At 39.2% G+C, this 14,805-nt stretch overlaps 1 non-coding gene across 1 annotated transcript; it reads left to right on the forward strand.

The window, feature by feature from the left end:
- The first annotated feature begins 10,248 nt into the window (after window positions 1–10,248).
- On the forward strand, window positions 10,249–10,355 carry LOC146929513 (small nucleolar RNA R71). The gene has a single exon (XR_015009070.1). It is a non-coding gene; the product is annotated as a small nucleolar RNA R71 (small nucleolar RNA).
- Window positions 10,356–14,805: the final 4,450 nt, after the last annotated feature.

The raw sequence follows: 14,805 nt of genomic DNA on the forward strand, positions 1-14,805 counted from the left end.
TCTGCCAATTACCATTGGTCCGGAGACATTCCAGGTCACTTTCCAAATCATGGACATCAACGCATCTTACAGTTGCCTCCTCGGAAGACCATGGATTCACGATGCTGGGGCAATGACTTCCACTCTGCATCAAAAGCTCAAGTTTGTGAGGAATGGTAAGCTTGTCACTATACATGGTGAAGAAGCGTATCTGGATAGCCAAGTGTCATCTTTCTCTTGTGTTGAAGCAGGGTCAGCTAAAGGGACGTCATTTCAGGGCTTGACTATTGAAGGCACGGAGCCTCGGAGAGCTAGTGCTACTATGGCCTCATTGAAAGATGCCCAGAAAGCTGTTCAAGATGGGCAAGCTGCTGGCTGGGGCAAAGTGATACAGATTCTGGAGAACAAGCGCAAAGAGGGCCTTAGTTTCTCCCCAACCTCAGACGTTTCAACAGGAACCTTCTATAGTGCTGGATTTATCAACGCTATTGTCGAAGATGCTGCTGAAAGTAGTTATATGCCTGCGTTTGTTGTACCAGGAGGCACTGTGAGAAATTGGGAGGCCATTGATATTCCTTTAGTCATGCATGCCTCCATGTAATGTGTCTTGTTGCTCATGCTTTTCTTTGTTTTCAAAATAGCAATCCTTTCGCTCTGCCCGAGGCGAAAGTGATGTCTTTGTAAGGGCATGTTTGTTTCGGCATTGCCGTTAGCAATAAAAATTGTCGTTTCTTCCGCAACTCTTTGATTTTTTACTTTTTAGTGCCTTTTTCTTAGAAATAATGGTAATGCCAGAAAGAACCAAAACATCTTTTATTTTCTTATTAATTTCAAAAATCTGCATGAAAAACCTTTTTCTAAAATCATCTCAATCATATTATGCAGATTGAACCATAATAAACCCGTTGAGCACAGTGGTCCTACGTTTCTTCCAAATTTTGAATTCCCTGTATATGAAGCTGAAGATGAGGAAGGTGATGAAGAGATACCATATGAGATCACTCGACTGCTTGAGCAAGAAAGAAGAACCATTCAGCCTCACCAGGAAGAAATTGAGCTCGTCAATCTGGGCACTGAAGAGAGCAAGCGAGAGATCAAAATCAGTGCTGCACTTAAGCCAGAAGTAAAAAAGAAGATTACTCAGCTTCTTCGTGATTATCCAGATGTCTTTGCATGGTCCTATGAAGACATGCCGGGTCTAGATCCCAAGATTGTGGAGCATTGGATACCGACAAGACCCGAGTGCCTTCCTGTTAAGCAGAAATTGAGAAGATCTCGTCCAGACATGGCCCTTAAGATCAAGGCTGAAGTGCAAAAGCAAATTGATGCGGGTTTCCTCATGACAACTGAATATCCTGAGTGGATTGCCAATATCGTACCGGTGCCAAAGAAAGACGGGAAAGTTCGGATGTGTGTTGACTACAGAGATTTGAATAAAGCCAGTCCGAAAGATAACTTCCCGTTGCCTAATATTGATGTGCTCGTTGACAGTACTGCTCAATCCAAAGTGTTCTCCTTTATGGATGGTTTCTCCGGCTATAACCAAATACGGATGTCGCCTGAAGATAGAGAAAAGACGTCCTTCATCACTCCATGGGGAACATTCTGTTATAAAGTAATGTCGTTCGGCTTGATAAATGCTGGTGCTACCTATCAAAGGGGTATGACCACTTTGTTTCATGATATGATTCACAAAGAGATTGAAGTATATGTAGATGATATGATTGTGAAATCAAGTGACGAAGAGCAGTATGTTGAATATTTGAAAAAGATGTTTGAAAGGTTAAGAAAGTATAAGCTGCGGTTGAATCCCAATAAATGTACATTCGGTGTAAGATCTGGGAAGCTGTTAGGCTTCATTGTCAGCCAAAGAGGCATCGAAGTTGATCCCGACAAAGTCCGAGCCATCAGAGAGATGCCGGCCCCTCAAACTGAAAAGCAGGTCAGAGGCTTCCTCGGACGCCTGAATTACATATCTAGATTCATATCTCACATGACTGCTACCCGTGGACCAATTTTCAAATTGCTCAAAAAGAATCAGCCCGTTGTATGGAATGATGAATGCCAGGAAGCTTTTGATAGCATTAAAGAATACCTGTTAGAACCTCCTATCCTCGTCCCGCCAGTGGAAGGAAGGGCCTTGATTATGTACTTGTCAGTATTGGATAAATCCATGGGATGCGTTCTCGGTCAACAAGACGAGACTGGAAAGAAAGAACATGCTATCTACTATCTGAGCAAGAAATTTACCGACTGTGAGACTCGATATACAATGCTTGAAAAGACGTGCTGCGCCCTAGTTTGGGCTGCCAAACGCCTACGTCATTATATGGTGAATCATACAACTTGGTTGATATCCCGAATGGATCCAGTTAAGTACATCTTCGAAAAGCCTGCTGTTACTGGAAAGATTGCGCGTTGGCAGATGTTGTTGTCTGAATATGATATTGTGTATAAAGCTCAAAAGGCGATCAAAGGAAGCATCCTCGCTGAACACCTTGCTTGTCAACCTTTGGATGAGTACCAGCTGATCAAGTTTGAATTCCCTGATGAAGAGATTATGTATCTGAGAGCAAAAGACTGTGAGGAACCACTGATTGATGAAGGGCCAGATCCCAATAGCAAATGAGGGCTGGTATTTGATGGTGCTGTCAATGCTTATGGTAAAAGGATTGGGGCCGTTATTGTAACTCTGCAGGGGCATCACGTTCCTTTCACTGCTCGAATAACTTTTGAATGCACAAACAACATGGCTGAGTATGAAGCATGCATCTTGGGAATTGAAGAAACAATTGACATGAGGATCAAGCATCTTGATGTCTACGGAGATTCTGCGCTTGTCATCAATCAGATAAAAGGTGATTGGGAGACCCATCATGAGAAGCTGATTCCTTACCGTGACTATGCAAGACGTCTGTTGACATACTTTACAAAGGTTGAGCTACATCATATCCCTCGGGATGAGAACCAGATGGCTGATGCCCTTTCTACGGTATCTTCCATGTTTCGTGTGAATCACTAGAATGATGTGCCCACAATCAAGGTGCAACGTCTTGATAGACCTGCTCATGTGTTTACTATTGAAGAAGTGCCTAGTCAGGCTGATGAAGATGTGAATGATGGAAAGCCTTGGTACTATGACATCAAACGGTTCTTGTAGAATCACGAGTATCCGCCTGGGGCTTCCAACAAAGATAAAAGGACCCTAAGAAGATTGGCTAGTAGATTCCTTCTGGACGGAGAAATCTTATATAAGAGGAACTATGACATGGTCCTGTTGAGATGCGTTGATAAACAAGAAGCTGAGAAATTGATGCATGACGTACATGACGGTACCTTCGGAACCCATGCTACAGGCCACACTATGTCAAGAAAACTGTTAAGAGCCAGCTATTACTGGATGAATATGGAGCACGACTGTTACAAACATGCCAAGAGATGCCACAAATGTCAAATCTATGCCGACAAAATTCATGTGCCTCCACATGCTCTCAATGTTATTTCTTCTTCATGGCCTTTCTCAATGTGGGGCATTGACATGATCGAAAGAATCGAGCCAAAAGCTTCTTATGGACACCGTTTCATTCTGGTGGCAATTGACTGCTTCACCAAGTGGGTGGAAGCTGCTTCCTATGCAAATGTGACCAAGCAAGTAGTAGTAAAGTTTATCAAGAATAACATCATCTGCTGATACGGTGTTCCTAGCAAGATCATCACTGACAATGGTTCCAATCTGAACAATAACATGATGCAAGCTTTATGTGAAGAATTCAAGATTGAACATCACAACTCTTCTCCTTATAGACCTCAGATGAATGGTGCAGTTGAGGCCGCTAAGAAGAACATCAAGAAGATTGTTCAAAAAATGGTCACTACCTACAAAGACTGGCATGAGATGCTGCCGTTTGCCCTGCATGGTTACCGTACTACGGTGCGTAGTTCAACCGGGGCAACTCCTTTCTCTCTCGTATATGGTATGGAAGCAGTTCTTCCTCTGGAAGTGGAGATTCCATCTCTTCGTGTGATCATGGAAGCAAAATTAACTGAGGCTGAATGGTGTTAAAGTCGGTATGATCAGTTGAATTTGATTGAAGAAAAACGCATGGATGCTATGGCTCACGGACAATTGTATCAAGTACGAATGAAGAGTGCCTTTGACAAGAAAGTCCGACCTCGTGAGTTCAAGGAAGGATAACTTGTATTGAAAAGAAAGATAAGTCAGCAACCCGACCCAAGGGGCAAGTGGACACCTAACTATGAAGGTCCTTATGTTGTCAAGAAGGCTTTCTCTGGTGGTGCTTTGATCCTTACACACATGGATGGTGTTGAGCTTCCGAATCCTGTAAATGCCGATATAGTCAAGAAATACTTTGTCTAAAACATGAAAAGAACAGCGCGGTAGGTCGAAAACCCGAAAGGGCAGCCTAGGCAAAAATGCGCTTCCCGGTGGATCGAAAACCCGAAAGGGCGATCCAGACAAAAGTTAGGGACAAAAAACAATGAAAATGAAATAAGCTCACTGAGATTGTACGCAACTCAGGCAAAAATGAGCGTCTCGATGAACCGAAAAACCGAAAGGGCGGTTCATGCAAAAATGAGATTGAAAATGAAGAGACAAGTAACTATATCTGGCAAGTCACCATCACCCCTTGGGGCATTTGCAACCGTCAACGATTGTCTTCATCAGAGGCTTCTGTACCGGTGAATTCAAAATTTCCATGAAATGTAGGGGTCATCGTGTTCAATGTACCACCGACCAATAAAATTACCATTTTCCAAGCTTTGTAATTTCGTGGAGTTATGCCCTTGGCTGACTTTCACTCTTCCACATCAATTTGAGCCTGTGCTTTTGTTTGAAATTCTACTTTCAAATGCTATGTACAAAATATTTTCTTTCCATTTGATAATGTCAATGTTTGAAACGAACATTTTTGAAAATTGAAAAATCTTTTTCCTGTCTATTTTGAAAACAAACCTGAGCAACAGGGTACATTCAAGTGAAACATGCATGGACAAATGGGTGTCAATGTCCATTTCAATACATGTTACCAGCAGGTGGTTCCCCAGGATGATCTGTGGTCAATGGCAAGAATGAAAAAACAGAATGAGAATGAAAAATGAAAATGAAAGGCTCGCTAAGTCGAAAACCCAAAAGGACGGCTTAGGCAAAAATGAGCACCCTGTTGGATTGATAACCCGTGAAGGTAATTCATGCAAAAATGGGGCAATGAAAAAATGTGTTCCCGGTGGATCGAAAACCCGAAAGGGCGGTTCAGGCAAAAATGGGATTAAAAAGTGAAAAATGGAAAATGGAAAATGAAAGATGATACGAAAAGCATTAACCACAGATGTGAACATCCAATGTTTACCCGACACTGACGCGCCTAGCAATGGTGACTTGTATCAGAGAATCCTCCAAGGTTCCCTCTTCTGCAAGTTTTGCATATGTGATACCCTCAGCCCTGGTTTCGATACGTCGATCTCTCCAAAGAGAATTCCCAAATGTATATGTTATGGCACGAGCCATTACGTGCCCAATCTTCCAATGTTTTGTCTGTCTCTGTGAAACTATCCTGCCAAATTGCAAACAATCATGCATTTCCAAGCATCCATACATGCATAATCATGCATTCTACGTGCTCATGCATTTGTAAAATTGTTATACCATACATACATGTTGCATTTTCAATCTCAATTTCCAATTCAATTCAATGTCTATGTAAAAACCCCTGAAAAATTTATGTGAGCCAATGTTACTCGGCAATGTTTCTATCCGCAAAATTGATGTCTGTGTTAAAATCTCTGTGAAAGTCTTTTTGGGCCAACGATAATGGTCATGGCTATCTTCAAATCAAGTCAATGTCAATCTACTCTCAATTTGCATCTTGTTAAATCAAACTCCCAACGTATCTTGCTATATGTCTATGTTTCCGGTCAAGCAGCAAGTTCGATCCAAAGAACAGTTTGTACCCGTCTTGTGTTTTGTAATCCATCAAGTGGCAAGTTCGATCCAAAGAACAGCTTGTATCTGCCTATGTGTCTGTGTTTACGGTCAAATGACGAGTTCGATCCAAAGAACAACTTGTACCTACCTATCTGTTTGTGTTTTCGATCAAGTAGCAAGTTCGATCCAAAGAACAGCTTGTATCTGCCTATGTGTCTGTGTTTCCGGTCAAGTGACGAGTTCGATCCAAAGAACAACTTATACCTGCCTATCTATTTGTGTTTTCGATCAAGTAGCAGGTTCGATCCAAAGAACAACTTGTATCTGCCTATGTGTTTTCGGTCAAGTGACGAGTTCGATCCAAAGAACAGCTTGTACCCGTCTCTTGTTTGTATTCTCGGTCAAGTGCCTAGTTCGTTCCAAAGAACAGCTTGTACCTACCTTTTGCCCCCTGGTTTGTCTACCCTGTTAATGTCTACCCAGATCCCCAGTGATATGACATATCTTGTAGATCCTAGTTGTCTGTCTTGCATTCATAATCAAAATGTTTCATGGCATTCGTGGCTTTTGAAAATGTGAAAGCGTATTTTTATGTCCAAAAACAGTGCAAATGTTAATATTTAAGTATCTTTGCCCCGTCAAATCAAAGACTTCGTCTCTTGACTCTCCGGACAAAGAAACTTAAATAGGGGCAGCTGTCATACCCTAATTTTGGACCTAAAAATACTTGCTCAAAATGTCTTTTATCTCTGATGTGTGTCCCTGACCTTTGAGAGATTTCCAATCTGCTACTGTTTACTCTGATATTTTACTCTGCTGTATTTGTATATCTCTACTGTCTGTGTTTGAAAATATTTTCAAATGTGATTTTGTCTGTGTTTTCCTGCATTTCAAACCATCCAAAAGGTTTTCTTGCATTCCCAATTGTCTCTGGTTAACTGCATTTTTTTTCAATATTATTTGCAAGAAAATCATGAAAAAGGGTATTTTAGTCATTTCCTGTATTTAAACTCATTTGAGTCCCTGTAAATTGTCTCTGAGTCTTTTCAATTTGTTTGTATGAATTCTTGCTTTAATTCCATGTTAAAAAACCTTTTCGAAAATTACACTTGAGTCATTTTGAATCAATTTAGTCCCTAGGGGCATTTTCGTCATTTCACACAAAATTTTGGCAGAGAGGTTACTTTAAAGTACCTCATTTTTTGTAATTGGTTCATTTTAGTCCTTTTGATTGATTTTAAATTTTTGTTTCACTTTACGTTTATTTCCAAATTACCCTTTTTTTAATTCAAATTTTATTATAATTTTACATTTTAGTCCTTTTGCAGTCCAGTCCTGTTATTTCTAACAATTGCAGAGAGGTCCTTTTGTCCAAGTCCATGGCCTGTGCCACATGTCATTTCCTGAGAGGTCCAGAGGCCACTTGGCAGCCTATAAAAGGCCACCTAAGCCCAGAGGCCACATCAATTCCTCGCAAATCCACAACAATTTCATCACAAACAGACTCAATCCAACAATTACTTCATCAAACCGGTTCGAATTTTGCAAGAAGTTCTCAGAGATTCTATGGAGAATCTTCATCATTGAACCGGTAACCTTCGCAATTCCAGCGTGAATCCATCACAAGTTGTGACGAATCCAACGCGATCACGAAGGATTTGGTGCGAAAGAGAAGAAGAGAGATCAAATTCGAATTGAACCGGAGAAGAAGAGGAACAAACTCACCGATTTATTTTCGGTTGCAACAACGACGAAGTGTTCACCAGAAGATCAGAGAAGATTCAAGAAGTTTTCCTTCGTCTTCTCCTTCCAATCTCCGAATAAAATCACAGGTAAACACGTAAAACTCCTCAGTTTCTTCTTTAAAACATCAACGAAGCTAGATCGGAATAGATCGGTGATTTCTGGAAAACATCTGCAAAAAGATTCAAAACCTGAAAAGTTCTTGAAAAACCGTAAGAATCAAACCCCGGTCTACTCCGTTTTAGCCACAGTTTCACAAAAATAACCTCAAAACCACAAAGAGGAGAAAGAAACGAGAAGAATCATGTAAAAAACTTTGAAAAAGGAGTCAGAAAGACTCCGGTACGGTGGTGCCACCGGCAAACCGCCGTACCGGAGCCTCCTCCGGTCATCTTTTCCGACCTTCTCCGATGGTGAGTTTTAGAGAGAAGTGAGAGCACATCTCACTAGATTTGTGATAGAGAGACAAAGAAGAAGTGGAAATGAATTGGATCGGCGCCTATAGGCTTATATAGGCGCCTGAACCGGTCCGGTTCACTTCCGGTTCAACTCTCCTCCATCCTAGGCCATCAGATCTAGGGTTGATCCATCTGGATCAATCCTGTGGCTCTGGTTCAACGCGTTTTGGGCCTGGACTTTGTCTGTTTCTCTTTCCTTCATGTTTTGCTATGCACACCACTGGATCTTGCTTTTTACACCCTCTGTATGTCAAAATTTTGTGCAAAAACTCCTAATAGATTTCTATGAATTCTTGATAATTTTCTTGATGTTTTTGTGATATTTTTGCATGATAAAATTTGATAAAAAAAAATATGTGTGTTGTCTCTTGCGATTTGTTTACTTTTTGTTAATTTTTGAGAAATTTTGCTATGTCTTTAATCATGATACTTTGATGCATGATATTGGTACTTGACATGTGATTTTGTGATGTGTTTACCACTGATTTTTGTGTTCACTTCACTGTTTTGGGAATTGATTTGTTAGTTTCTTGTTTTACAAGTTATGTGAACTTTTCTAATGTGAAAATAAAATGTAAAATTCGCCTAAAGTGAGTCATAATTTTTGGCTTGATATTGCTTTATAATTTTCATGTTATGACTGAAAAAGAACCTTTGAAAATTGCTGTGGTATGAAAATTATAGGTCATGTGCTTGTATGAGACTTTTGATCAAATTTTAGGCACATTTTGTCACTTGTTGTTGATATTTTTTTGCCATTATCTAGTGCTATTTCACTTGCCAATAATCTATACCATGTTATGCCATATTATGTACTAACCATTTCATGCATTTTCTCATAGCATTTCATCTTCAATTGTGATAACTTTAGGTTTCTTGCACTTTAAGTTTTCTTGCAAAATTTAGAATGTAAAACTAGGGTTTGTAATTTTTACTTTCATGTCTTTAAAATTCTTGCAAGACCTTAGTTTGTACTTAGGGCCAATGTAACTCCAAAAGCAAATAGTGGAAATGCACCGACACGAACACCGACACAATGCACACACGGTGTATGAATCTTACCGCTTTACGACGTAATTGTTTAGGAAGTGTGAAACTTAGAAAAATTATTATTTTCAAGAAAACAAAGGAGCATCACTCAAAATTTTTCCAAATAAACCTTGGGATCAAAATCCCATTGAATTTTCTTTCCAATTTTCTTAATCAAAAATCCAAATGAATCTTAATTTCTACTTTGATTAAATTTTTTGCAAATAATTGAACCAACCTCACTATTTTCCAATCTCAAGCCTTTAAGACCTCTCTTCTCTTCTTCAAACTTCTATTTTCAAAAAATGTAAAATCAACTACAACCCACCAAAAACAATTTTGAGAGTGAACTACGATTGGTTTTGATCCCTTAAAAGGGTACGTAGGCAAGGAGCTAACACTCCTCCAAATCAAATAAAACAAAAAAATCCAAACACATTCTTCTCCCTCCAATTCTTAACCTAGCAAACCTTTAGGTGTGAATAAAGTTTTCAATAAATAGCATATAAAAGTAAAGCGTTAGGTGTAGAAAGTAAAGACGGTTCCTATAGGATACTATAGTCGTTATGGGTGCCTAACACCTTCCTATAACGAAAACAACTCCCGAACCTCGTTTCTCAAGGGTTTTCTCCTCATTTTGGCCTTCCCAAGAAAAAATGGAGATATCAAAGGTTAAAAAGGTCCAAGCTTAATCAATGCTTGACACCCGAAAACCTAGATAAAACAGCACTACCTAGTTGGCAATCAACACCAGCGTGACCGGTTATACCAAAAATTTCACAAGAAGGAGTAGAAGCAGAATTGATAGCACTAACATTGAGTTTTTCAAGTTTTTCAGTTAGTGTATCAATTTTAGAAGCAAGGTGATCATAGTTAGAGACTTCGTACATACCTGCCTCCTTTTTGGAGGATGAAGAACTAGTGATGGCTCTCTCGTCGGTCCATTTGTAATGATTTTGAGCCATGTCTTCAATCAAGGCATATGCCTCCGTATAGTTCTTGTTCATAAGAGCTCCACCTGCAGCTGCATCAACAGACATCTTAGTGGTATAAGACAAGCCATTATAAAAAGTGTGGACTATAAGCCACTTCTCTAGGCCATGGTGGGGACAAAGTCTTAGCATTTCTTTGAAACGCTCCCAAGCCTCATAGAGAGATTCCCCATCTTTTTGGTTGAACCGTGTGATTTGGTCTCTAAGTTTAGCGGTTTTAGATGGTGGAAAGAATCGGGAAAGGAATGCTTGCCTCATCTGATCCCATGAAGTAATGGAACCGACTTCGAGGGAATGGAACCAAGCGCTAGCTCTATCCCTTAAAAGGGAAAGAGATGAAGTCTTACGGTCTCTTGGTTCTCTTTCATGGTTCCACTAATTCGTAGGAAAACAGATATGTGAAGATTGGGATCCTCAGTGGGGGATCCCGAGAATTGGTTTTGCTGCACCAAGTTAAGTAGGGCAGGCTTAATTTCAAAGTTGTCATCCTCAACCGTTGGGTACACAATAATAGCTTGTGGCTCAGCCGTAGACGGCGTTGCATACTCTTTGAGAGTGCGATTAGCCATGGCGGTGTTATTTCATGCGTCTCTCTTTTGTTTATGCAAATACCTTTCGATCTCGTTGATTATTACAACTCGATTCCTGGTTTTTCGCATAAAAAATTGAGAACCCAAGAAGTTAACAATAACAGAAAAATAAAAATAAAAAGGAAAAGAAAGAGAAGAAGAGAGAGGATTCTAATCACTAAGAAAAAGTTAACCAAATTAGTTAACTCCTCGGCAACGGCGCCAAAAACTTGATAGGATCCAAACCGCAAGTGCACGGCCTATCGAAGTAATAGTAGTAAGAAAGAGTATCGTTCCGCTAGGGAGTTGTTCAACTTAATTAACCTTTAAAGAATGATTAGAGGAGAAGAAAGTTTGATAAAAGGAGGTTTGATTGCTGAAGGTAAATAACAATAATAATAAAGAGCCTTGGGATTATTGGGTTGTCATAATAATAAATCTTTCACTAGACAAGACTTTAACTTCTAATTCCATGGTTTACACCGTAATTTCTTAAGACCGGTTTCCCTTTAGCCCCTCATCTTTCCGATGAAAGTCCGGTGAGAGTTTACTTCTAGTAACCAAGCCTATTTCGCTGACTTGATTACTAGAAGATGCTTATAAGGATTGAAACTACTTGTGTCTCAATAATTGCAAGGACTATTTCACTGTCTTGCAATTATTGTCTAGATTCACTTGTTCCAACATCAAAGCTCCGCTCTCGCTTTATGAATTGATGTTTGGGATAATGGATTAACAATTATCAAACCCTCCGCTTTCGCTTCCACAGTTTGATAATTGTTAATTCATGTTAAAACGGTGAATCTAAATTAGAAATTATGGCTACATAGAATTAGGGTTAAAGCTTGGTTTGTTAGGATTATATCATTAGACTTCCCAACAATCCCAAGACAAAGAAGTCTACTCACTCATGTTCATCGTAGACATGGGGGAAGAAGAGAGAAGACAATAAAATAAATTGCGAAAGAGAAAGTAAAGGACTAAAGACTTTATTGAAATAATAACTAAAATATTCTAAGCAAAAGGTGAATTGTTTATGATGGAATGCTACTCTATTTATAGCTTTACAATTGACTTAGAAACTAAGCTACTATAAGGGCAAAACAGTAAAGCTGCAACAGGGTAACTTGGGCCCGAAGAAAAAGCAGCAAAAGAGACTCTGGAGGGTGGCACGGCCGTGCCACATGTTGGCACTGGCCGTGCCAAGCTTCTGACTTGGTGGGAACATATTTTTGTTTCGTATCTTCGTATTTTCGCACTGTATTTGCTCCAGTCCTCTTTCTTTTGCTCCAAGACACCTTCCACCATATATTCGTTCCTAAAATATAATAAAAAGCAATTTGAAGTAAAATATTCAAAAAGGAAATAAATTGCAATAAAATAAAATCAAATCTTTAATAAAACTAAACTAAATAATGCATTAAATTAGACTAATTATTGACTCATCAACCATCACCAAATATTTAGTATATATGTATTCAACAATTCACCACCACTTGGCATATATACAATCACCAACAACATTCACAATTCAATCATCATTATTTAGCATATATGCATTCACCAACGATATCACCATCAATTAACATATATGCAAGTAATCAACATCAACAACATTATTACCTCTCAACAACTCCATATAATTTCTCACAATTCAATTAATGGAGAAAATACAACACATTATGATAAACATCATATTCAGCACCTAACAATCATTCACACATCTTCATATAATCATATCAAACTATCCATAAAAGATTTATAAAGTAATCGGTCTCTAAAACCATTTTCAACAAAGTTCGTCTATAACTTCACAACTTCAAAATAATTGAAACGATTGAACCAAAATCAAGTAAACAAGATTCAACGCCTCAACTAAGTATACCTCTAGGCCACATATAAGTGCAGTAGAGTATATGTTTAAGTTTCACCGGCTTAATACGACAAAATCATGAGAATCAAAAAGTTCGTCTCTCTTTATCACTTTTTCCAAAAGAATGCCATTTTCAAAGCAAAACAAGTTAAGACTTGATGAAACCAATCACAACCATTTTTAGAAATCATATGATTAATATATATAACCTTAACCCTACTCCATTTCCTTGAGAAAAACAAGTTTCGGAAAAATCGACATTCTTGGACAATTTTCAAAGTTAAGTTCAAAACCACAAAATCAAGTCCAATCCCATCTATGAGATGTTCCAGTAGGTTAAAGAGTGAAAACAGTAGTTAAACATGTTGAAAGAAGCATTTTAGAAAGTTCGGATCGGCCCCCAAATACCCAAAACAACAAAAACGGGGTTTGCTGTTTCTGGCAATCCTGCCGGGCACACCATCTGTCGCCGTGGCGGGAATTGCTCAGAACAGCAACCCTGTTCTTATGTTTTCCCTTACGGGAATCCACTATTTTCAACCCCAAATCCCCAAATACCACCTTTAGAAATCACATGACCAAGGAAACTCACTTCCCGCAACCAAAACTCACACTTCGACAACTTAGCAAACAACTTATTCTCCTTAAAGACACCCAACCCAATCCTCAAATGCTCGGCATGCTCTTCTTCTGACTTCAAATACACCAAAATATCATCTATAAACACCACCACAAAATGGTCCAGAAAAGGATGAAATATCCTATTCATATATTCCATGAAGACACCTGGCGCATTAGATACTCCAAATGGCATCACAGAATACTCATAGTGTCCATACCTTGTTCGGAACGCGGTTTTGGATATATCTTCCTCCTTTACCCTAATCTGATGATATCCTGACCTCAAATCAATCTTGCTGAACACTTCCGCACCGATCAGTTGATCCATCAAATCATCAATCCTCAGAAGCGGATACGGATTCTTAATTGTAACTTTGTTCAACTGCCGATAATCCACACACAACCTCATGCTTCCATCCTTCTTCTTAACCAACAACACTGGAGCACCCCACGGAGAAACACTCGGCCTAATAAACTATTTCTCGAGCAACTCTTCCAACTGCTGTTTCAATTCACCCAACTCTGATGCAGACATCCGATACGGCGCAATCGAAATAGGACTCGTTCCCGGTACCAAATCAATTACAAACTTAACTTCCCTCTCTGGCGGTAATTCGGTAATGTCGTCCGAAAATTCTTCAGGAAACTCTTGCACTACTAGCAAATCGCCAATTCCTTTCTCACTACTTTCCTCAATAATGCAAACATCATAAACACACTAGCTTCACCGTCCAAAGACTTCTTAACTTGCTCCGCGGTCAAGAACTTCTCACCCACCTCAGCTACCGACTTAGAAAACGTTATACTCTTGGTCAAACAATTAATGTTAACACCAAAAGATAACATCCAGTCCATACCAAAAATCACATCCAACTCAAAATCAACATGAACCTTAACACAAACCACAGACAACTGAGCCTCTGCAGCCAAAGATACCTTCCCTTGCCAGACCAAACACACTAGAAGCAAACTGCTACTCCCCCACTACGCTCAAACCCACCTAAAAGAACGAAACAACACAACAAGTACCGAAGGTAATTCAATACCATCCGAGTACAACAGGAAATTTCACCGAATACTAGTCCGGACAAGACTAACCAGGCTCTGATACCAACTTGTAACGCCATATTTCTATTAAAGCGATAAAACACGCGAATAAAACATATATTCAAGAAATAGACGCTACGTCTCAACAAAATCCAAAATTTAACAACATGCATGTATAAAATCTCAACAGTCGCAGCGGATACAGTTCATACATCTCTAAAATATACATGCCATAAACTCCTCCAGGTCTCCTCCAGGTCGTCACCCATGATGCAACAAAAACATCATAATCACCTCAATTGGATATAAAATCCGCCACCATCAGTCATGAATGCATGAACATATGACTCGACCACAAATGCATATGCTCACACAAACAATTCACCACACCATCACCAAATATTTAGTATATATGCATTCAACAACAATTCACCACCACTTGACATATATACAGTCACCAACAACATTCACAATTCAATTAACATATTGTTGTCAAATATATACATCAATCAACTTAATATAATCATCTCAAACTATCCACACAAGATTT

Source organism: Medicago sativa, chromosome 4 (assembly GCF_051527215.1).
Source record: "Medicago sativa cultivar Bolivia chromosome 4, Bolivia_mono, whole genome shotgun sequence".
In the NCBI taxonomy this organism is placed as follows: domain Eukaryota; kingdom Viridiplantae; phylum Streptophyta; class Magnoliopsida; order Fabales; family Fabaceae; genus Medicago; species Medicago sativa.